Source organism: Prionailurus bengalensis, chromosome A3, assembly GCF_016509475.1.
Source record: "Prionailurus bengalensis isolate Pbe53 chromosome A3, Fcat_Pben_1.1_paternal_pri, whole genome shotgun sequence".
Lineage (NCBI taxonomy): Eukaryota > Metazoa > Chordata > Mammalia > Carnivora > Felidae > Prionailurus > Prionailurus bengalensis.
Genome location: NC_057354.1, coordinates 120,527,249 through 120,551,166, shown reverse-complemented (window position 1 = coordinate 120,551,166; position 23,918 = coordinate 120,527,249). Strand labels below are relative to the sequence as shown.

At 57.2% G+C, this 23,918-nt stretch overlaps 1 protein-coding gene across 2 annotated transcripts in view; it reads right to left on the bottom strand.

Moving 5' to 3' along the window:
- DNMT3A (DNA methyltransferase 3 alpha) overlaps positions 1-20,496 on the bottom strand; it is a 106,198-nt gene extending 85,702 nt beyond the window's left edge. Inside the window, exon 1 of one of the 2 annotated variants that reach the window (XM_043604385.1) lies at positions 20,346-20,496. The gene's annotated coding sequence lies outside the window, so the exon portion shown is untranslated. Of the gene's footprint in view, positions 1-19,764; positions 19,872-20,345 lie in introns of those variants that run through there. The other variant, XM_043604384.1, reaches the window with a different exon arrangement.
- Between the last annotated feature and the right edge of the window lie 3,422 nt (positions 20,497-23,918).

Genomic DNA, 23,918 nt, shown 5'->3' with positions numbered 1-23,918 from the left:
TTCAAGCCCCGCGCCGGGCTCTGCGCTGCCAGCTCGGAGCCTGGAGCCTGCTTCGGATTCTGTGTCTCCCTCTCTCTCTGCCCCTCCCCCGCTTGCATTCTGTCTGTCTCTGTCTCTCTCTCTCTCAAAAATACATAAACATTAACACAATTATTTTAAAGAGGGAATAGGGAAGGGCAAGAGGGCTTACCTCCCAACTTCAACCACTGGTTGGCGTTGGCTTCTATCCTCCTCTACGAGTGAGTCTAAGCCCTTCTACCTTGCTGCTCTGTGAAACCATCACTTCCCACAGCATGACCATGACCAGTGCCTCACGCCCACACACAGTTCCATCACCAGCTATAAAAGGGGTGCCTCCCTCCCTGCTCCCCCACCCCACCCCTCACCGAACGTGTCTAATCCCTCCCCGTACATCACTTCCACCAAGCACAGCCCCTGCCCAGGGTGCTGCACGTCCCTTCCATTCCTCCCAAAGTGCATCTGTGCTTGCCATGGCTGCCCACGTCCCTAACCGCAACACCGGCTCATTCAACAGCCCACCTCAGCCGAACACCCACAGTTGAGCCATCCCTGCCACGTCACCTGCCCCCCCCCCCCCGCCTCCAGCCTGCCACCACACCGTCCCCGGCACCGTCCCCACCTTCCTCACCAACCCCAACCCCATCAGCACCTCCCAGCTCATCACCCCAAGTCTCCCCTCCAGGTTTGCGCCCACCGGCACTGAGACCGTCACCCCGCTATGTCACCTCAACAAGAGCCTGCGCAGAACGATTCTCTTCCAGGAACAAAACCAGAATTGCCCCAAACCTAAATCCTTTCTCCATCAAAAACAATCCCGGGGCGCCTGGGTGGCTCAGTCGGTTGAACTTCCGACTTCGGCTCAGGTCACGATCTCACGGTTGGTGGGTTCAAGCCCCCTGTCGGGCTCTGTGCTGACAGCTCAGAGCCTGGAGCTGCTCTGGATTCTGTGTCTCCTTCTCTCTCTGCCCCTCCCCTGCTCACGCTCTCTTTCTCAAAGATAAACAAAAATTTTTTAAAAATTAAAAAAACAACACAGTCTTGATGTCATCATCGTAAGAGCCCCTTCCACTCCATCTCAAGTGCTCGATCTGCATCGCTGAAAAACATAGACCATCTCTGGAGCAGGCCCTTCCTCCCCCTCCGTCTAAAGTCTCCTTTTCCCCTTGTGGACTTTGCTTGTTTCCAGCTATCTACCCCTCCCCACCAGGGGGCTTGGGGCGTATTTGTCCTGACCCCGCAACTCACCCCAGGCAGAGTGAGCACGTGACCAGGCGGGGCCAACCGGACGCCTCCGGGGACCGTGGTGGTGCAGTGGAAAGGCTACAGGGTAGGATGTGAGTCAGGAGCGGCTGCCTGCGGGGGAGGGCTTGCCTGAGAACAAAGAGCTGAAGACAGAGGGATGGCACACTGAGGTCATTGTCTAGGCCCCCGAGAATCTAGCTGTACCTGGAGGCAGGGCATCTCTGAAACTCGCAGTAATGGAAGCCTTTCCCTGCTTGGGTGTGAGTGAGTCTGTGCCGTGTGGCTGACAGTCCTGACTCATATGCTAATCTCAGCCTCCTAAAGGGCTTCTTCCTGCGTGGGTTCAAATCCTGACCTGCTTACTCTATCAGCTGTGTGACCTGGGGCAAAACCATGGCCCGCGGCCTCAGTTTTCTCAGCTGTAAAATGGGGTAATAATAGGAGCCACTTCACAGGGTTGTTGTGAGAATTCAAACGAAATTCATTGAACATGCTTACAAGGGTGCCTGGCACAAAGAAAATCCTCAGTACATTTAAACAACTGTTAGTCCCTGACTAATCCAGCCCACGGTTTTCTCTCCTTTCTTGAAATCCCCCGAGTGCCCGTGAGCGGACGTCACTCAAACAGGAGCTTGTACTCACGAAGCTCCCACGACGTGCCAGCCCCTGTGAATAGAGCTTTACAACCGCAACATCTTGTTCATCGTCACGCCTCACTCCGACCTTTTGAAGTGGGGACTCTCCCCTCCCCCCTCCCCGTTTTCCAGACGAGAAACGTGCGGTATCGAAAGGTTAAGAAAGCTGCCCAAGGTCATTATTAAGTGGTGGAGCTGGATTCACATCCACGTCTGTCCCACCCTAAAGTCCAGAGTTTTCCACTTCATCATGTCCTCTTACAATTAACATGTGGCTGTTGCAGACATATTAACTTTGGGCACAGATTGGTCTGAAAGCAAAGTTTCCAGTTAGCCTCCCTTTCCTGGTGAGGCCTGTCTGCGGGGAGGGCAGGAGTCGGCGTGGTGGTAAACAACTTTCTAATCATAGTAGCCCGGGCTCTGCCCAACGCGCCAATCGTTCATTCAGCTATTTACTGGGTACCTACCATGTGCTCGGCACTTGCTAAGAGACTCGTATGGTCCCATTTCATCCTTGCAACGATCCTGTGAAATGTATGAAATGGTTCTCTTGTTATTCCCGTCTTATAGAAGGGAGAACCTGAGGCTGAGAGAGGTTTAGTACTTCTCCAAGGGAGCACAGGTAGAAAGTTCCAGGGAAGGATTATGAAGCCAGGTCCATCTAACTCCAGAGTCCTTACAAACATGGCAGCACTTGGTCACGGATTACCAAACTCGCTGAGCCTACACCGCAGATCATCTGTCTACGCCCCTGGTGTGGCACCAGCCCACAGATAACAGCGTCATAGCTGAATTTCCTACTGGAGCTTGGGCGGAGCGACAAATGCACCTTGTGGATGACCGAAGGCAGGAGAGTAATCGTGTGCCCCTCGCCACCTAATCATCTGCCAGGGTGGCGATAAGCTCCGGGCCTAGTAAACTGGGGGCCGGTAGGAGGCTGAGGGGAGCGATCAAGGCCTCCTAGACAGAGATGTCTATCTGCCAAGTCTTTCCCCCTACCACAGCCTCTCTCGGTCACAAGACTGAGCTGGATGGGGGGGCGGGGGGGGGGTCTCCTTTGGACTGCTCATTCCCTCTCAGCGTGAGTGAGATGCACATCATCATACCATTCCTCTGGCTTCCAGAAACATCCCTCCCATCCAAACCACCAGCTGCACAGAGAATACCAAAAGCCATTGGCAACAGGCCAACAGTCCTGCCATCCTGTTGCCACTTCAAAGCCCATCTGTCTGGCTCTGGAGTCACAACAAGATGACCTGTGGCTGTCACACTACCCTCGAGGCCAGGGCACCACCAGTGTGAGCATTTGTGATCACACCAAACCTGCTGCCACGATGGTGGCAACACCGGCAGAGATGAGTTGAATCAGACTCCTGTGCTCATACTAATGGTTACCATGACACAGACCCGAAAGCAAGGAGGGAAAAAAAAGATTTATACCCAAAATAGATGCTGGTAAGGAGCCGAAGTTGTCCTTGGGCATTAAAAAGAACCAGTACGTTAAGGAGCATGCAGTTCTGAGTGTGACAGGTCAGGAGATGCCTGACTTGTGGGGAGCCATGGGTGCTGGAGCAGTCAGATGGGCGTCCCGGGCCTTGGATCAGAGAGCCAGGGTGGCCAGGCTGAGGGTCCACATGAGAATCAGCCACGTGGGCCCTGGCAGGGCCTGCTGTCTGAGCAGCCGTGAGCGTGGGTCCGGTCCTGTCCTCCCCTGGAGGTAGCCCACGGTCCACACCTGCCAGCTCCGGGACCTCTTCACTTACTCCCTGTTGACCCCTGCCTGCGGCCCCTACCTCCTGTCTCTGAAACCGTCTAGGAGTGCGAAACGTCATAATCCCCGAAGGGGACACCACCATGGTTCCACTGGAAAGTAAGTCCACAGCCTGGCATTTTTTGGACCCCTGCGCCACTGAACCAAGAGCCCCCAAAAAGGAGTTACTCCACTGGCTTGCGTGATCGATCCTAGTTACCACACCACTGAGTTGCTGGTTCGTAACAGAGACAAGGAAGACCACATCCGGAATCCAGAGGATTCTCTCAGTCACCTCTTAGAACTTCCAAGCCCCAAAGTTAGGGTTAATGGAAAAACCAGAGGAACAATAACAACAACATAAAAGACAGACCAACGAGGGATTCGGATCCTTCGAGAATCAAGGTTCGGGCCACCGCACCAGGTAAAAGAAGCCTGGCCTGCTGCCATTCCAGTAGAGCACAGAGGAAATCTAGGGTGGATAACGGGAGAAAGGAGCCAGACATCAAACGTGGCCTTGGGAACAAACACAGAAATGAAAACAGTAGTAGTTTTGTGTACTTTCTATTTACTTGATACATATACGTGTTTATTTGTACATGGTAACCGTTCTTCTTCTTTTTCCTCCTTCTTCCCATTATTTCATACACAAGCTGTTGGAAGTTAAATGTATACTTTAGTCTTTTGAAAAAAAAAAAAAAAGATTTTATTTTTAAGTAATCGCTACACCCAACGTGGGGCTCGAACTCACAACCCTGTGATCAAGTGAGTCACGTGCTCCACCGACTGAGCCAGCCAGCCTCCCCTATTACTTTAGTCTTTAGGTATCAGAATAGTCAGTGGCACTGTGACTGAACTTGAGAAGCTATTCACGTAGACAGTGGCTGATCCAGTGCTTCGTGGGACTCTTCGGGGAAAAGGGTGAGAAGAATTGCTTGCCGTGTCTTGCGAGGTAGAAACACGGCTTCGACTGTAGTTGTAGGGGAGCCCAAAGAGGTGTGAAAGGTGCAAATGCAGTTGTGCGGCCAAAGGGGTAGATAGACTGCCAGTTAGCGATTTATTCATCCTTCACTTCCTGCTCGGTGAAAATGGAACCAGGCCCTTGAAGTGTTTCTCCTCTGCCAGCAGGCACGGCGTTAGACTCTGCCACCAGAGGGTACTGGAGGGACACTGAAGAAAAGGGAGTCTTCTTTCCTAGACCTGGGGTGCTCTCCCGGAGCTCTGTACACAACTTCCCAGGCCCCGGGCTCCTGCAGCGAGGGGGCTTCTGAAGCGCCTGGTCTGGAGAGTCCCTAACAGCCGGCAGCGGCCAACAGCTCCACCCGACATTCCCCTTGGGTAGTTTAGTGGCAGTGTGACCCATGCGTAGCTTTCCTTGGGACCCAAAGGATGGCTTCCGGTGAGTTCCAGGGGCAAGTCTCCAGCAAGGTCTTCCAACGTGTCTCCACAGTCAGCTCCCTGTCATCCAGGGAGCCACAGCCGTGCCCTCTCCATCCAGGTCGGGATATCGGCCCCGGCGTGGGCCTCTTCCCCGGGCGCTCCATGGTGACCCCCGGGGAAGCGGCTGGTCTCACACGTGCTATTTCTAGATTCTCTGTCGTTCGTTTTACGTCTCACCGGCCGGTCTCTCACTACTCCCAACCCCAGTTGTAGTTAACACGTCTTGATAGTAAAACTTCTCCTGTTCGGATCACGATGTGCTTTCTGTCTTCTGAATGGACTCTGATACGGTCACCCACAGCCTCAAAGGACCATTTTCCATCCTCGTGGTCCTCGAGTTCAATTCAGCCTCCTCGCCAGCTAACCGTTACCCTGCTTCAAGCACTCGATCGGCCACCGTTTGCTGAGTGCCACTGCTGAGCCACAAGACGCACTACTTCTGGAAGCTTCCAAGCCAGTCGATTCTCTGGCTCTCAGTCCTGCCCATGCCTTCCCCTGGCTCCATGCCCTTGACTCTCCCACCCCTCGGGCCCCTCTGCTCTGCCTCGGGGGGCAGCTACTACTGCACGGCGGGCACCCCCGTGGGGCACGCGGTCCCCTCTGCGGAGACGCTCAGGCACCGGGGTCAGTACAGACCCCCACTTTCTGGACATCTCCACCTGGCTGGTTTGCAACCACCTAAAATCCCACTCTTCTAGACCCAGATGCCTCATGTTTCCTCTGGCTTCTCTCCCTACGCGGTAGTGGCACCACCCTCCCCTCGGCCGCCGAAGCCCCAAACCCTGAAGAGAACCGAGGTCCCCCTTCCTCCTCAGTCCACCCGGCACCTGATCCTGTCCTCGGGCCTCTATCCTCCACCTCCGCCCTCCGGGCCCTTTGTGCCACGGGTCTCGACCTTGGTGGATGTTCTACGACGGGGCTCCCTGCCTCTTGCATATCTACCGCCCACCCCGGCCTCTCAGCAAAGATTTTCCACAGCACGTGGCCTCCTCCATCAAAACCTATGATGCCTGATGAAAGCGTTCTGAGATTGCCTGTGGTGATGGTCGCACAACTCTGTGAATGTACTAAAAACCATCGCATTGCACACGTTAAACGGGTGGATTGTATGGTATGTGAATCATATCTCAATACAGCCGTTATTTTTTTTTAAACCCCATCGGGCCTATGATTTTCACGCACAGTAAAATCTGAACTCTGGTCCAGACCTACACGGATGGCTCACCACCGCGTGGCCTCACCCCCCACCTTCCCAGCCGACCCCATCATCCCAGGGCCGGTCACTGTCCCCCAGCTCACACCCTCCGTTCCCACACCTGTGACTACACCCACCCCGTCCTCTCCTCTGAGGGAGTCCCCTCCCCCCCCCCCCCCCATCCCTCAGCACCCCCTGTGCCCACTGCTTCTCCTCGACCACCCATCCAGTGGTCTTTAATCAGTGTCTGTCACGTGGTCATTTCGCTTTTCATGTGTATATGCGTGTGTCTGCTTTCCCAAACAGAGGAGGTCAGAGTTCATGTCTTGCACCTTGCTGTCCCCCCAGACAGCTCACAGCTGCCTCCCCCCTCCTCCCTGTTCCGGGTGACCCTTGAGGCAAAGAGGACTGTGTGAAATCACTCCCAGGCAGCTGCAACATCCCCAGCACAGTGCTGCGGTGCCCCGAGTGACCCCCCACAAGCCCCATTCCAGGGGTCGCTTAGCAGAGCCCCCCAAGGGACTCTGCCCACAGTAAGGCCCCCTGCGGGACCTCCTGGCTTCCTGCACCACCTTTCCCAGGCCAGAACATACACCTGCTGTGGGGTCTGCAGGCCCCACTGGCCCCCAGATGCACAGGGTGAAGGGGGTCACGAGGGTCCTAAGTCACAGGAAGCAAGGGGGGGATGGCCTCCCACACCCCTCCGGGCCCTTGGAGGCTGGGTCCCCACATGGCCTGTTGCCACCCTCTCCCCACCATCTACGCACATGCTTCTTCCACTCACGCTTTCTCACCCTCCTCCGAAACCAAGTGACCACCCAGCTGACCCCCTTCCAGGCCACAATTAAGATGTCCCTGAAAAGGTCTTCAGGGCCTGGGAGCTGCTATCGGGGCACAGCTCCTCTCCACCCATTGCTACATGAACTACTCACTTGTCCCTGGTTTGCTTTCTCCTCACCCTCTGCCCCAACCAAAACCAAACGTTTTGTGAAGGGGGTCGAGGGGAGGAAGTAGAGCCCCAGATTCTGGGCAGTGCTTCTCGGAGTCACTAGTCCCTGGCAGCAGCCCCGGGGCCTCTCACCAACCCCCCCCCCAACCCAACTTCAGCCCTAGGGAGGCTCAGCCAGACTCCACCTCAAACCCTGGCCCTGCCAGTCAGGGACACAGGCTTCGGTGTCTGGTCTGTGCAGTGGAGTGAATAGGAGCCCCTATTGTAAGATATGAGAGAATCCAGGGTGCCTGGGTGGCTCAGTCGGTCAAGCATCTGACTTCGGCTCAGGTCACGATCTCACAGTTTGTGAGTTCAAGCCCTGGTTCGGGCTCTGTGCTGACAGCTCAGAGCCTGGAGCCTGCTTCAGTTTCTGTGTCTCCTTCTCTCTCTGCCCCTCCCCTGCTCACACTCTCTGTCTCAAAAATAAACAAACAAACAAAAAAGGATATGAGAGAATCCAAGTCAAGCTTTTAGCACAATGCCTGGGACACAGTAGGCACTAAATAAATGTTAAGTCTTTTAAAAAGTGTTATGTGATTAATCAGGGCAAAAGGCCAGTGAAGTGTCCTTAGAAAACCTAGACTCTGGCTTAAGATCACATCTACAAGTGCCTGTCGCTCATGGTGGCCTGACCCAGAGTCATCTCTCCCAGTTAAAGCTCTCGTCTGCCCCTAATCCCCCAGTCCAAGGCCCCTGGCCACAAGTATGGGCAACCTCTTCACCAGAGCCCCGAATCCATCATCATGGCCACACACACACACACACACACACACACACACACACGTGTGTGTGCACACAGATACACACAGACAGGTGCATGTGTGCCCACATGGGCATGTATACAAGGACAGATGCATGCACACACATACACAGATATACATGCGTGTGCGCACAGACACGGGTACACAGATACACATGCATGTGCACACACAGATACAGACAGATGCGTGTGTGCACAGACACACACAGACACTCACCCCTCTACACACACACAGACGGATACAGACACACACTGACATGCTGAGACACACATATATAGACAGACACGTATGTACACACACACACACACACACACACACACACACTCGCGCTCTCTCTCTCTCTCTCTCTCTCTCCTCATGCTCCAGGCGCCCCCTGCACATGCATCACACATTTCACCTACTGTATGGGCCAAAGAGGCATTTGGAAACCAGCTTGGGAACCTCATAACCATTCATAACATTGTTCTGATAGAAAACACAAAACATTGCCCGATAAACAAACATTTGCAATAGAATTCCTCCAAGAGCTAGGAATTGCCTGTGCTAGAAAACTAACCGAGCAAGAAGAGAAAACCGCATACACTTAGTTTGCCTCTGCAAAATTAATACCAATTACAAAAACATTTATGTGAACTGCTTACCATTTACACCTAATTACCATGCAGCACAATTATGCATACCATTAAGGGCATGCCAGATGAATTATGCTGTATGTTTCATTTGATTACACCACCACACCCTCCGTCCATATACGCCCGGCTTCCAGAGGGCCATCCCTCTGACAGGGTGCAAGCACAGGTCTGTACAAACCAGAGAAACATTGCTTTCCACTCTGAAGTCGATCGTGGTCCCCACCCCAACCTCTTGCCCCAGCCAGCCAGAGCCAGCCTGACTCTGGCCCAGGCCTTCCCGCCAACATCACCACCACGGGAGCCCAGGCCGAGACGCCATCTTCCCGCCAGAGCCTCCAGCAGAAGGCTGACCTTCCGAGGTCTCCCCGTGGCCGTGGCTACGTGTCACAGGGGCCACGATACGGCCAATGGTCACCATGGCGCGGCCACTCACGAGGCAGCTGGCCTCGCTGTCCAGACAAGGCCACCCCAAGCTCACCTTGCAGACCCCGCCAGGGCCCTACACCCCTCCTCCTGGCACACTGAGCCAGCCACTGCCCAGGCCCCGCACGGTGCCGAGCTTCTCCCTCTCTTGTCCACACGGCCGTGGACAGTCCTGCCCCCTCTTTATTAAAGAGAAAAGGAACCGACTCCCCTGATTCCCACTTGGCCCACTAGACGCTCTTCAAATACAGTGGGGTGACCCAGGCTCGAGAAACAGGAGAGTCAATGGAACGTGATACGTGGACCTTCCCAGGACAGGGAACTCCTCAAAACTGACTGCGGGCAGGTGACACGGGCCTCCTGGAGGCAAAGCGCAAGAAGTAACTCAGCCGCTGAGAGAGGGAAGGAAGGGGTGCACACGTGTGTGCCTCCACAGCACCAGAAGGGAACACGCGCAGCTGAATGTTAATTCTCGAACACCTGTGAGGCCAACTGCATAAGGATTCTTTTAAAAGACGAGTGACATAAAATGTGTGACGAGTGACATCAAATATCCAGGGTTAGCGCAAGAAGCAACGTTTCAAACAAGCAAACACAAGCCTGTGAGGTTGTCTCCACTTTGCAGATGGCAAACCTGAGACTGAGAAGCATGGAGTGATCTGCCCAAGCACGCGGCTAGGAGGTGGCAGGGCCAAGCTGAGACCCCTGTCTGTCCAGCACCGGGTCTGCTGGCCCTGGCACGATGCCACGCTGCCTCTCGTCTCAGTGGTGCTAACTCAGCTCACGTCATTTTGCTGGAAGGTCTTTGGAAATGGCCCTTCCTGCGACAGGCAGATTCATTTCTATCTTAGAGAAATGGTTTTTGTTTGTTTCTTGTTTGCTTCTCCAAACTGCTGCCCCCGGCTTATCCCCACCTATCTCGGCAGCCCTGCCTTAAAGGGAAGGGTGGACGCCAACTCTGCAATTCGCGTACCCATTTTCCAGGGTGAAGGGACTCACCCCGGGGCCCTGCAGCCAGGGAGCCCGGGGACAGAGCCTAGGCGTTAAGGCTCATCTTCTGAAGGGGCTCCTGAGAAGAGCAAGGTCCAGCTCAGGCCCTCAAACATCAGTAGCCCCCGGTTACTTCCCTCCGAAAAGTCTACAGAAGTTGCTACCAGCTACGGAAGAAAATGTGCCGGCCCTTCTAATCCATCATGCTGGGCCCTGTCCCTCCCTCCAGCTCCAGTCCTGTCCCCCATGGGAAGCCTCCGCAGGGCTCCCCCAGGCTCCCCCGACCGGTGCCCTCTCAGTGGCTGTCGCCTCCCCCCACACAGCTGGCCAGGTGACACTGCCCAGCCTCTAGCCCCACCTCCATGCCCGCACTGCCACTCCCCTTCTGACTAGGCTCCCTGCCCCCCTCCTTCTGTCCAGTCTCTCTGCCTCGAGGCCCCTGGACCCCCCCCCCCCCCGCTCGGGTATAAACGTGGACATGTTACTCCAAGCCCGACATCTGCCAGAGAATAACACCCCAGCCTTCTGTGGTCCAGCTCCACCCCGCATCCCACCATTCCTCACATCCCGTGACGTCCGAAAATGCCCTTGACCCCCTGGCTGACTGCTCCCTGCCCTTTGACACTCAGCTCAAGCATCACGTCCTTTAGAACAGTATCCTGATGAGCACTTCATAATGTCTGTAATTGTCGAATCGCTATGTTGTACACCTGAAACTAATCTAATATTATAGGTCAACTAAATTTCAATTAAAAAATTAAAAAAAAAAAAAAGCCTTTGCTGTTTTTCTCTCCCCTTCTAATGAGACGTCTGAGCCCCTGTGGTATCCGGAGCTCTCTCCACTCCTCCACTCCCCTGCCAGATAATAATCATCATCCTGGTCAGATTCACCTACTGTGGGCTCAGCCCACAGGGACCGGCTCAGCCTCTCTCATCTGGCACGTAGTAGGTCTTTAATAAATGAATAGATGAACATGACTTGAGGATCTGAAGCAAAGGACCTCTGGACAGAAAACTCGAGAGCTGCCAGACCTGCCAAGGCGGGGCCCTGGCATCTCACTCTGCTGAACCCCGGCTCTCTCGGAGTCCAGGCTGTGTGGAGGGTGTTGACAGAAAAAACACAGAAGCAACGGCCCGGCCCCACTGGGCTTCCCAGCTGAGCCTCCAGTACTAGGCAGGCCCTCAGGCCACCAGCAGATGGGCGGGGGGGAACCAGGCCCGGACAAAGGATGGCAATAGGCACCACCATTGTTGCTGGACATGAAACCATTAGGAACCAGCGCTGGGTTCCAGCTGCCAGCCCGCTGTGGTCTAGAGCCTCCCACGCCTCCAGGCCAGGGGGCAGGGCCAGAACCCGGCAGAGAGGTCACTGCCTGCTCTGGGCCCAAAGAGACTAGAGGGCAGGGAGAGAGAGAGGCCCAGGGCTTAGGGGCCCTTCGAGGTCCCCAGCGGGCACGGACTCCGACAAGACTGAAGTTAGCGCATCCAGATGAAAGGCCCAGAGATCAGGCGGCCAGGGCCAGAGGGCTCACAGATCAACCACCTAGCTGAATCCTGGCTTCCCACAGGAGGCCCTGAAACCCCGACAGCGAGAACGACAGCCATCTGTAGGGTCGTACAGAGCAACAAGGCCTTCACGGGGGTCATCTCACCCGGTGCCCACCGTCACCCTCATGCAGCCCTGCCATGACCCCACTTAAAACAAAGGAACGCACATCTCCTCACCACCTACGGCGTGTCGGGGACAGCGCCAGCTGGTTTTCATACAGTATCTCATTCGACGCGGGCAACCCCGGGGAAGGTGGGCAGGCTATCCTCCCTGCGTCTCACAGATGCAGGGCCCGCGGCACAGAGACATTAGGGCCCGCGGTGAGTGAGTGGTAGCGGGGCTGAGATGCTCAAGGTGTGCCCGCCCCCTGCCTGCCAGGGCTCTGCTTTGCCCGGCACATCGGTCCCCCTACCAGCCTGGGGTCGAGGGGCGGGGGGTGCGGCAGAGGGACACATTCCGTGCCTGCTTGCAGCACACGTTACCCTATTTATCTTCCTGCCTTAAATCGGGGGGGGGGGGGCAGAGACAAACAAGGCCGCATACCCTTTCCCAAGTCATGTTAAACAGGGGCAGCCTCAGAGTGGAAAGCAAACTCCAAGAGGGCACCCATGGGTGCAGGGGTAGGGCCGGAGGAGGAGGCTATGGAAGGGGAAGGTGGGTACTGTTGCCAAGCAACAGGCCGAGGAATTTGTACCTGCCGTTCCTCACCTCTCCACCCCATCATCGGGGTCACTGCCACCCACTCATGGGCCTCCAGATCACAGAGCTGGGCACATGCTGGATGAGTTCTCCAGAACCCCCTCCATCCCTCTTGGGGGTCTCCTGAAGCCCTATTTTGTCTTCGCTGTGTGCGGCTCCCCACGCTGTCCATGCTATGCCGGGGCTGGATCCCCTGAGCTCCGTACTGGGACCAGGGCCTGGTTATACCTCCGGTTCCCAGAGGACCATTTGGGCCACAACAGCCACCAGATCGAAGCCTTCTGTGAAGATCTTCGATGACTTGTGTGCCATCCTGGGTGAACTGAGAGTTCTAGTCACCGCCCTAGAAAACTAACTCGGTCCACTGGCCCTGGCATGGACCAAGAGTTCAGCCAGCTGCCTATTTTCTACTCTCACCCAATCCCTATTAGCCCAGGCCTTTGCCTAGAGTGTCTGCAATATTTCTTCCTGCAACCTTTCCGGAAAAGACAGGTACCTGAGTGGCTCTACCCTTTGCTGTCAGTCTCCAAGCCCGTATCTTATCCATTACCAAAAAAAAAAAAAAAAAAGCCATTCTTCCAGCCCTGGCACGACTCAATTTTTTTCATATTCTTCCAGAAGCTTTCAAAAGTGTGCTTTTATTTATTTTTGTTGTTGTCATTAAGAAAGCAACACACGTGTGTTTACATTTTTCCAAAGATTACAAAAAAACGTATAAAGCATATAAAGTAAAAAAGGCAAAGTCTCTGTTGACAGGTCTGCTGTGTGTCCTTCCAGAGCAACTTTTTCTGTCCACGTATATTTGTATTTCTTTTAAAGGATTTTACAAAAACAAGATCACACTCTGCGCCCTGCTTTTGAGGGTAACCCAGCACCGTATCATGGACATTTAACACATCAGAGTAGACATGCTACGACCTCATTTCAAAGACTTAGGTCTATTTAGATTCCCCTTTATCCACAAATGTATTTACCTTTCCAGGATTTCTAAAATTAATCACACAGGACCATTCCCTCAAGAAGTCCCTGCCCGACAGGTGCCGTTTGCTGGAGTGTTAGAGGATCTCACCCGCCAGGCACAGGCCTGCGTGCCCTCCCCGGCCCCTCTCAGGGTCCTCTGGGGAACCTCTGAGGGGGGGCACACTTCCAGAACCCCAAGCCCCAGCATTCCCAAACAGTCACCGTGACATGGCCCACGTCCAGTCCAGGGCTCAGTAAACCACAGATCTGACCCCACTGTCCCATAATGTCCCCTCTGAGCATCTTTCACCTGTTCAAGTAAGCACCACTGAAACACAGGGATCTAGACGATCTGTTAGGTCCGGAACATCTGCACCAAAGCCCAGATCCATCCACACAGCCCAGCAGGCAGAGTACTAGACTGGGAGTCAGGACACCCAAGTTCCGACCTTCCGCTTACTAGCTGAGAGAGACGGTCCTCCGTCCCCTCGGTGCACCCAGACAGGGCAGCTAACAACTGGCTCAGAATAAAAATGACCTTGACATTTGAAACGGAAACAGAGAGGAAAGATCAATAGGGATGACAGTGAGCAGGGCCATGACCGCAGGAAAGAGAAAATAGGAAACTGGTTATAGAAGTAAATAAGGCTGGGAAGCCTTAGGGGTCAGAGGGGACCACAGCAGGATGGGAGTGGACAATGCTGAGCTATGGTTGAAAAAAATTCCACTCCCTACTGGGATTCAGTTAGGAAAGCCCCAGACGTCTGCACCTCCTCCCCCTGTCGCTGTCCTCCAGACAGGCCTGGCTTGATGTGATCAGCAAGGGAGATGTGGCCTGGAGGGCCCTGAGCACTGGCTGTCCTTGCTGGGGGCTGCCAGGCACCTGCAGCCACACCTCGGTCATATCCCACTCGCGCCCACCCTCACCCCCAGCTGGGGGCTTTGGGCTCTCAGTTCTGCTGCGTGTGGGGGAGGGAGACTGGAGGGAAGGGCAGAGTCAGCCTCTCCTGCCCCCATCCCCTTCCTACTCACAGCCCCTTGCAGGAATGTTCTGGATGCAAAGGCACCTCAGCTTGGGTTAGGGGAAGCCATGGGAGGCCAAGCAAGGGACCCCCCCCTCCCCATTCATACCATGGTTGCTGTCACTGGCATGTAATCCTTACCCCAACTGGTGTTTCCCTTAATGGCCGCAGCCCCCCTGGGGTTACTGTGATTTAAATATGCTGTTTCCCTCCAAGTCTGAGCTCTTAAGTGCTAGTCTCTGGAATATAAAGAAATGATCAAGAGCCTATACCAAATGAAATCAGCTGGCCCCTTCCCTGCCCTCCCCTCCGTCCCTGTCTTCTCCCCACCCCACCTTGCAAAGCCACTACAAGCAGGGTAGTTCAAAGCCATTGTCCACAGGCCACGCAGGCGTTAGGGCACAGGGGCTGCTCTCCTCAAATCGATATGGGGTCTCTGCCTGGCTCCCAGCACAGCCAAAGCCCATCCCACATCCCAGCGGCTCTTCTACACTCCAGCCACCCCAACCGCCGCCCCCCCACCCCCAGCAGCCTGGCTTCCTCCCCTCAGCCTGGAAACCCCACCTCAGTGCTTTGAGGCCCCTCTCAGGCGCCACCCCCAGGAAGCCTTCCCGGACGACCTCAGATGGTTGTGACTTCACCGTCCTTTGAGCACTTTATTTCTCCCTCTCCCGTGACCTCGGTCTGTGGTCATTAATTAGTTGGGCTCATCGTAAACTCAGTGTCTCCTCAAATCCTAGCCCAGGGCCTTGCCCACGGGAAATGCTCAGCAAACACACATGGGCCACTGAAGACAGGCTGAGAATAAAGCCTGGGACTGCAGCGTGAGGGATCGAAGGTGGGTACAAAGACAACCTGTTGACAATGGGATCCATTACACTCGGGAACAGACAGCTAAGTGGCACGGAGGGGCCTCCACCTCTGAAGATTATCCAATCAGAATCAGCACGTTCCTCCTTTGTCCAAGATTTTGCAAAAGAGGCAAAAGAGGAGGGTGGACAAGGCTTCCCAGAGCGCTTTGCAGCACCAGTCCAACCCAAGCTGCCCACGTGATGAAGACAGTCACAGCTGCCTAACACTGAGCCCTGGCTCTCTGCTAAGGCAGTGCACTCTCTCCTGGAATCCTCACCACCACCCTGATGAGAGCCTCGTCTCACTGCCGCGTTACAGGTGAGGAAACTGAGGCCCAGAGAAATTCAGTTAGCTGCCCCAGATCTCACAGCAGGGAAGCGGCTGTCTCCGGGGGGCCTCACTTCGGCTGCCTCGAAACAGGCTCATGTCTAAGCAAGTCATATCCCTCCCCACGCGGCTGCACACCGTGTACACAGGAGTACACACAGACACACGTGCACCACACCCTGTCTTGCCCAGAACACTCAGCCAAGTGGAGGCAGGCTTGAACACACACACACACACACATCTGTGATACTTCATGAGCCTCAGATTTGTTATTTTGTTTTGTTTTGTTTTAGGGAAAAACAGTCAAGGAGAGAAAGGACTAAAAACAAGCCCTCAAGATTTGCAGGGAACGGAATCTGGCACCTTAGTTTATCATGAAAGCCCCCAGGAGCGGCCAAGCGCAGGCCCACAGAGATGCCCAGCCTCAAAGGGCAGGTGGAGGCAGACTCCTGACTGACTCCACCGTTAGATACCAAAATGGACGTGGAAACAATCCCCAAGGGCGCCGGGCACCCGAGTCAGGGTCCCCAGGCCCGTACAGGCAGCAGGAAGTGACGAAGGAAAGGAGCAGGAGCACGTGACAGGCCATTATTGGCTCTTCTGGCCTCAGGCTCCGGGTAGCACTTCCAAGCCCAGCCAGGCCCCACACGCAGACAGCCCCCAACCCAGCTCTAAGTGTTCTCAGAGCTTCAAGTTCTCTTTCAACCCGAAATTGTAAGGCTCGTATTCTAATGGTAACATTTCAGGCCCAAGGATGGGGAGTGGGTGGTCTATTCTTAACTGACCCGTTCGTTCAGGAGCCAGTGAGACTGATCTGAGGAAGCTCTTCTGTGCTTCCAACAAACGCAGCCTTGCCTGGCCACAGCTAGGGAGAGGACAGGGACCAAAAACACAGATGTGTAGCAAACTCCCCCGCCATTCAGCAGACACCCATGGAGGCCCCACTAAATGTCTGATGGGGGACCCAGAGGCAGCCGAGTCAAGGTCCTTGTCCTGTGGAGACCACAGGCTTACGGGAGAGACGGTCACCCAGAGCAGCAGCCCCGGAGAGCTGGAGCCGGGGACAGTGTAAGTTCCCCAGGGGCCAGGTCACCCTGGGCAAGTATTTTGTAAGTCCTGTCTCCCTTGTGGCCTTTTTCAGAGGACCGTCAGCAGTGATGTGTGTGACTGTGATAGGAAAATACCCACAAGGGAGTCGGCATACTGTGAATTGGACTCAGAGCAAAACAAAACCCTCAGAAATTATGTACACACACAGATTTACACGTGAATCACACACGTGTGAAGGTTTAACTGGAGGCTGCATTTTTACAGCCTCTGTGGAGTCACCTGTGACAAACCTGTCTCCCTGCAGGGCCCCCACCCCTCACACCACCTTCTCCTTTCAAAGGCCCATCCCCCAGGAGGCCTTGCTCTCTCAGACCTCCTCTCCTTGGAAGCCTTTCCGGATTACCGCCATGTGGTGAAAACAGACCACCCCGCCCCCATTCCTGGGTCTGAAATTCCACCACTAGAATCAGAGCCATAGAATTTCAAAGTTGGAATGGACCTCCAAGCTCCAGTCCAACCCCCACCCCACAGAGGAATCCTGTCCGCAGACACCCTGACAGATGGCCACAGTCCGGTCGTCTTCTCCAGTGCTGGGGTTGGGGGGGGTGGGGGTGGGCAGTCCTTGCACTGTGCACCCGGCACTCAGGGAATCGAGAAGGAATTAGGAATTCACCTTCCTAAGGCCGACCTCTCATTGCAGACCCCACGCCAGGGATGGAAAACCTCGGTCAGCCTGAGCTTTGAGGAGTAGCTGAAGACCAGCACCAAGCAGCTGGACAAGAGTGCAGAGAGGGAGCCAGGGCCCAAAGAAGTGGGGCCCGGGAAGGGAGGCAGTCGGGCAGGTGCCAGACTCGCCGCACAAGTTTGTGGGCCCCTGCCTGGGTGCAGCGCATGCACTCACATGCACACACACACACACGCAGACTCACACTTTCACACAGTTGCCTGTCAAACAGCTCAACCGGGGGCTCAACGGGACGCGGAGGCAGAGCAGGACCACCTTACCCCAGAAACCTAGCAGGGACTCCCTCCTGACAACCCGAGTCTCCAAACCCCGGGGGGTTTACTCAACCACCAGAAGATAGCCCCTGCCAGCAGAGAAGACAGCCCAAAGAGGGTCCCTCCGCCTGACAGCTGGGCTCCCCAAATCCCACAGGCCAGTCCTAACACTCCAGCAACGCCTAAGGAGAAAAGCTTCCCTGGCTGCAGCTGTCACATCTGCCTGGAAGGGAGGAGGCACAGCAGAGCAGCACCTGATCCCAGGATCCCTTCGCAGCCCGCCCGCCCAGGAGGCCGGAGGCCGGTTCAGCCGCTGGCAAGCCCAGGGTGAAACATGAAGACTGAACAGTCCCGCGGGGATGCTGATGGCAGTCTCTGGGCAAGGCTGCGAAGGGGGCAAGCTGGGTCACAGGGCAGAGGGCGCTTCTCGCCCAGGCTCCTGTCCCTGCTGGTTTGGGAGGGGGCGCGTGGCGTGGCTCTGGGGCCCGGCCCTTCCTCCCCCCCGCCCTCAGGCCGGGGCTGCCCAGCTGGGTGCTGGACGCCATCTTGGGTCAAGGTGCAGCCACAGGGGGCTCCCCTCAGGAGCGGGGGGGGGGGGGGGGGGGGGGGGGGAAGAAAGCCGCTGAGACTGAGCGAGCCCCCCGGCCCCCTTCCAGGGCAGCAACGCCTACTCAACTGGCTTTGCAGTAGAGAGAGGTGGAAGGACGTTGGGGATGGAGAGAAAAGTGGGAAATCACAGAGGGGGGAGTGAGGGAAGTGGGTGCCCCCAAGAAGGGAGGTTCCAGGAAAGCGAAATGCAGTTTGGCAGCCCGAGGGCCGCGGGCCCCAGCGATGGGGGGCTGGGGGAGGCCGGGGGCGGGCCCTGGACCCACGCCAGCTCGGTCCGCGCCGAGGGGGAGGGAGGGCAGGGCGGCCTGGGGGAGGGGAGCCGGGGTGAGGGCGGGACACGGACCGCGGCCGCCTGCGGCTCCGAAGCTCGGGGTCTCCCGGGGCGCGGGGCCGAAGACCCCGCTCGGCAGCCTCTGCGAGGCCTCGTCCTTCACTGTGCAGATGCGAAGCTTTCAAGGACACGTCTGCACCGGCCCAGCGGGGGTGCGTGTGCGTGAGTGTGCCCGCGTGCGTGTGAGTGTGTGCGACTGGGGGTGCTGCTGCAGGGGGCGACCCTGGGCGCCCCCACCCGCGCCGCTCCCGGCCCCGGCCCGCAGCTCCCATCCCCGCGTTTTCCGGCCCCAGCGGCCCGGGCCCGGGATCTTCGCCCGCCCCCGCCCCGCCCCCACACTGCGGCGCCGCCGCCACCGCCGCCGCCGCCGCCGCCGCCGCCGCCGCCGCCCCGGCTCCCACGGCCCGCGGCGGGGGCAGGGAGGAGCCAGGCACGACGTCCCCCCCGCGCGCCGCCTGGCCCTCCGCGGGGAGGTGTGCCCCCCGAGTGGCACTCTCCCCACCCCCGCCGCCCCTCCCAGATCCGCTGGCACCCCGCACCCCCAGCCACAGGTGGCCGGAGGAGGATCGCAGCGCAGCGCTCCTCGGCCCGGCCCCCGGATCACCCCTCGGCCCGCCCCCGGGGGCCTCCCGGGTCCCCCGCCCCGCCGGGCCGTGGAGGGCCGGGAGCCGGGGGGAGGGGCGGGGGGCCGGGTCGTGCCAGGCTGCCATTTTCTGCCGCCGCCGCGGAGCCTGCGCGGGGCCCGGCCCCCGCCCCCTCCCCCGCTCCCTGCGGGCCGCGGCGGGAGCCGATCATTCCGGGTCGGGGTCCGCGCCCTCCAGCGCCCCGGCCGCAGGCCCCAGGCGGGGCCCCGGGGCGGGGGCAGGGCCCGGAAGGCGGGGGCGGCCAGGCCGGGGCCCCTGCGGCAGCGCCGAACCGGGCACCGCGGCTGAGGCCGGCGGTGGAGGGGGCCCCCCGCGGCATTGTATAGACTTGAACTTGAGCCCGGAGCCGGGCGGGGGCGGGGAGGGGGCTCCGCGCCGGGAGCGGGCGGGACGGGAGGGGGCGCCTGCCGAGCCCGCGGGGACATAAACAAACCCTCAAATCCCCCGCGCCGCCCTGGCCAGCCCGGCCCGCCGTCCCCGCCCGCAGCCCTGGCCCCGCGAGCGCCCGGCGCCGAGTTGCAGGGGTCCGGGAGCGTGCCCCAAGCCGGGCACTGCCCGCCGCCGTGCCCCCCGCCCGGCCTCCCCTCCTCTCCGCCCGCCTCCGGGCCGGCCTCCCGGGCCGCCAGCAGCGGCGCTCATTACCGTGTGGCCGGTGGGGTCGGGCCGGCCCGGCTGCGCGCCCTGGTGCCGCGGCGCCGCGTCCCGGCTCGTCCTCTGCTCTCGCCGCCGCCGCCGCCGCCCGCGCGCCCTCCCTCCCTCCCGGCCCGCCTGCCTCGCTCGCTCCCTCCCTCCGCTCTCGCTGTCGCGCTCCCTCTCTCCGCCTCCTCTGCCGGGTCCCCCCCCCTCCCACCCCTTCTCTCCGCCTTCCTCCTTCCCTCCCTCCGGCCGCCCGCGGGCCCAGGCCTCCGCCCGCTGCTCGCCCCCCGCGGCCGCGCTGGCCCCGGCCCCGGCGCTGCGGAGCCGGCCCGGGAGGCAGCGCCGACTGGGGGGCCCCGGGGCGCCGCGGCGGTAGCGGCCTGGGCGCGCGGCCGGTCCTAGCGCCCTCGGCCCGACTTCCCGGCCTCTGCGGCCCCGCCGGGAGTCCCCGCACGCTGCAAGACGGAGGGCCAGACCCCGCAGCGCCCCGACCCTGCGCTGGGCCTGGGCACCTAGCTTCCGCCGCTCTCCGGGCCACTCCGCCGGGGGCCTTGCTGCAGCCCTCCCCCCGCGGGGTGCCCCGCTACCTGGCGCTGCCTCTGCGCTGGGTCCCCGCATCCAGCACTGGCCGCAGGGACAGCGGCCCCTCCTCTCCCTGGGCCGGTGTCAGTGCCTCCCCCCCAGCAGCCCGTGGAGCCCCCGGCGGCCTTCACCCTGCAGTTCTCCCGACCTCCACCAGAGCCCACTGCACTCTGCCTGCCTCAGCACTGGGGCTGGGGACAGCAGCGCCGGCCCATCCGCACAGCAATCCCCACCCGACCCGCCACCCCCGCCAGGTGCCGCCGCCGAGTGGAGGCCAGCCCACTCAACAGGGCCAAGGTCGGGGCGCCAGGTCCATCCAGGCCGTCCTAGAGGCTCGGGCACCTCTCTAGGATGAGTCCCCTTAAAGGGAGTGAGCTCCCCGTACCTTGACGCGTCCAAGTAGAGTTGAGTGCCCTCAATTGGACAGTGGAAGACTGAAAGACTTCGTGGGGTGGGAGGTTGAACTAAATGACATTGAAGATCCCTTCCAGCTCTAAGATTCTGTGCACACCTACACTCCACCCTCACGCTTACTCACCCCTTCCCTGCGGGGGTTGTTCTCATTTCCCAGAGAGTTCTCCCGCTCCAGGTTTCTGACTTGGGGCATCTCCGTCTACTTCCATCAGCACAGCCACCCTCTGTTCATCGCTACCTCTAAGGCTTGGTGCTGGGCCCCCAATCCCCCCAGACTGGCTCTCCACTTCTGCCTGTACCTCCATCAGCCCCTCCCACTGTGCACCCCCATTCCACCTAGCACTTCAGCTACATGGCAGTGCCCTGAGTTCCCTCACCCGGGACATGGAGTGCTCCCTTCCCGAGGCGCCCACCCTCCCACTTGTGGGTGGGGGCTACTGAAAATGGGCACTCAGGCCCTCGCTGCTGAAACCAGTCCTACTTTTCCCTTCTCCCCCACCAGCTTCACCCCGCGGAGGGCACCTCAAAGGGCACCTCACTCTTTGAGACACAGAGCTGAACTTTCATCCAAGAGGTTTTCCTTCTGGAAGCTCTGTAATGCTTCCAGATCCTGTACACTTGCCCCACTCCCCAGCCTCAAGGTCAGAGGCCACTCTCCACACAGTTGTCCTGGCCTCACTCAAGTTTCCCCCCGCCCCCATGCCACCGATGGCAGGCCCTGTATGCATGGGCTCCACCTGGCCAGTTCTAGAAACTTGTACTGTTTCTTCCATGAGGATAGGAACCACATATGTAGCCCAGCACTTGGCACCCAGTAGGTTCTCAATAAACATCGGTTGAATGAAGGTGCACATTGCAAGCTCCTTGCCACTTTGCTTTCCACGTCAAGGCGGGCATCCACAAATAGTCTAAAGCTTGGCAAAGGGGAAAACCGTGTTTAGAAAGATGGCACCATACCTCTCCCCTCCTCAAAGGCTTACAGAATAGTGCCCCCAAATAGCGACTGTTTACTGAGCGTGTCCTGTACACCAGGCACCAGACTTGGCACATTTCCCTTAGCCCTTGCCAACTCTGTGTGGTAGTTTCTATTATCCTCACTCTACGAATGAAGAAACTAAGGCTTAGTCAAAGCCATGCAGTCGGGAAGCCGCAGAATCAGGATTCAAAGCCTGGTTCATCTGACTCTGAGATCACCACACCATACTTTTAACACATTATAGTTACTCTTAACAAGCTGAAATCCTCAGGATCGAGAAGGGCAAATATAAGTTTCTGCTGATTAGAACTATTTATGATGGAATCATTGGGAGTCCATGATGTGCATGACCTTGGATATCTGTGTTGCTGGGGTCAAGAGGCCCAAGCTATGTTAGAAGGGGTTTGTGTCCAGCGAGAAGCAACCATATGGCTACAGGGTTGGTTCCAGAGTGTGGCCCTGATGTCTTTGGCATGAGAAGGACCCTCCAGGTGGTCCCAAGAAGAGGCATATCAGTTGTGGCAAACCCTACTGGTCCACACCCCATGTCACACTGGGTCTGGCTCAGATCGAGTTAGCCTTTGGGCTCCTATACCCCCTCACTTCTGTCTGTTCCACTGTGGCCTGCAGAACCCTGGTTGATCCTAGATTATCCGGGGCGAGGGGCAGTGTGGGTCAGGATATGCTAGGTTATCCTGCGATAACAAACAACCCCAAGTTTTGGTGATTTAAAATCACAAAAGTTCTATGGAAAACAGCATGATGGTTCCTCACACGAATTAAACCTAGAATTACCATATGACCCAGCAATTCCCCTTCTGTGAAAGAGACTCTTCTAGACATTTGTACACCAGCGTTCATAGCAGCCTTATTTACAATAGCCCAAAGGTGAAGATGTTCACGAATAGATGAGTAAATGTAGCACCTACATACAGTGGAATATTAGGCAGCCTTAAGAAGGAAGGAAATTCTGACACCTGTTCAACTCGGATAAGCCACGAAGACATTATGCTAAGTGAAATAAGTCAGACACCAAAGGACAAAAAATTGTGCGATTCTACTTACATGAGGTACATAGAGTGGTCAAAGTCACAGAGACAAAGCAGAATGGTAGTTGCCAGGAAGTTGGGGCTGCGGGGCGGGGTGGCTGGGTGAGGAGGAGTGGGGAGTTAGTGTTCGTGGGTCCAGAGCTTCAGTTTGGGAAGATGGGGAGAGTCCTGGAGATGGAGGGGGGTGATGGTGGCACAATATGCGAATGTACTTAATGCCTCTGAACTGTGCACTTAAAGATCGTTCAAATGGCAATTTTATGTTATCCATATTTTACCGCAATACAAAAGTTGAGCATGGTACAACTATAAATTAAATCTATTAGATCTATTACTTAAAAAAAAAATCACGTAAGTTTCTTTTCTCGTTCCTGTTACGTGTCTGTGGCAAGTCTGCAGAAGGGTAGAGTCGGTGGAATATTCTGGGACCCTGGCTGACGGAAGAGTCACCATCTCAAGGAGAGCACTGGAGAGTATCACACTGACAAGAGCCATTTGTCACTCATTGGCTGGAACCAGTCATACGGCTCCATTCAGCTCTCAGGATCCAGGAAGTAATCACTACCACAGACCTTAAAGCAGCGAGAATCAGACGTATTTAGCAACCAGCACCAATGACTACCGCAGGGGCCCTTCCAACTCCTTCACTGACAACATGTTCCTCTAACATCTTCCACCCAGGGATTCTAGAGGGTGAGACTCGGTTCCCACACGTCTGACTCAGATGAGAGTCTACCCTGGGCCCCGCACCCCGGTAGACCTTATGTCCTCCACCTCAGTTGGCTTCTGAAACCATTCCACCTGCCTTTGCAGCACCTCGTCCTAATGTCCAGACCCGGCTCACCTTCCATCCCGCCCGGTGGTTTCAACCCCACAGTGACTCATCACTCGGGCCATCTTAATACTCACCGCTTGTCACACCCACCAGGAGAGCTGCATCATGGACCGCTATCCACGTAGGTTCTTCATCTATAGCAAATGGTGACACTTCCACCTACCTTCCATGTGGGTTGTTATATTAGTCAAGACTCTCAAGTCACACGGGACAGAATCCCAGCCTAAACTGGTTTAAACAAACAAAGGGATTCAGTAGTTTAGAGTTTAGACGGTTGGGAAGCCCAGGGTTGGAGATTCAGGAC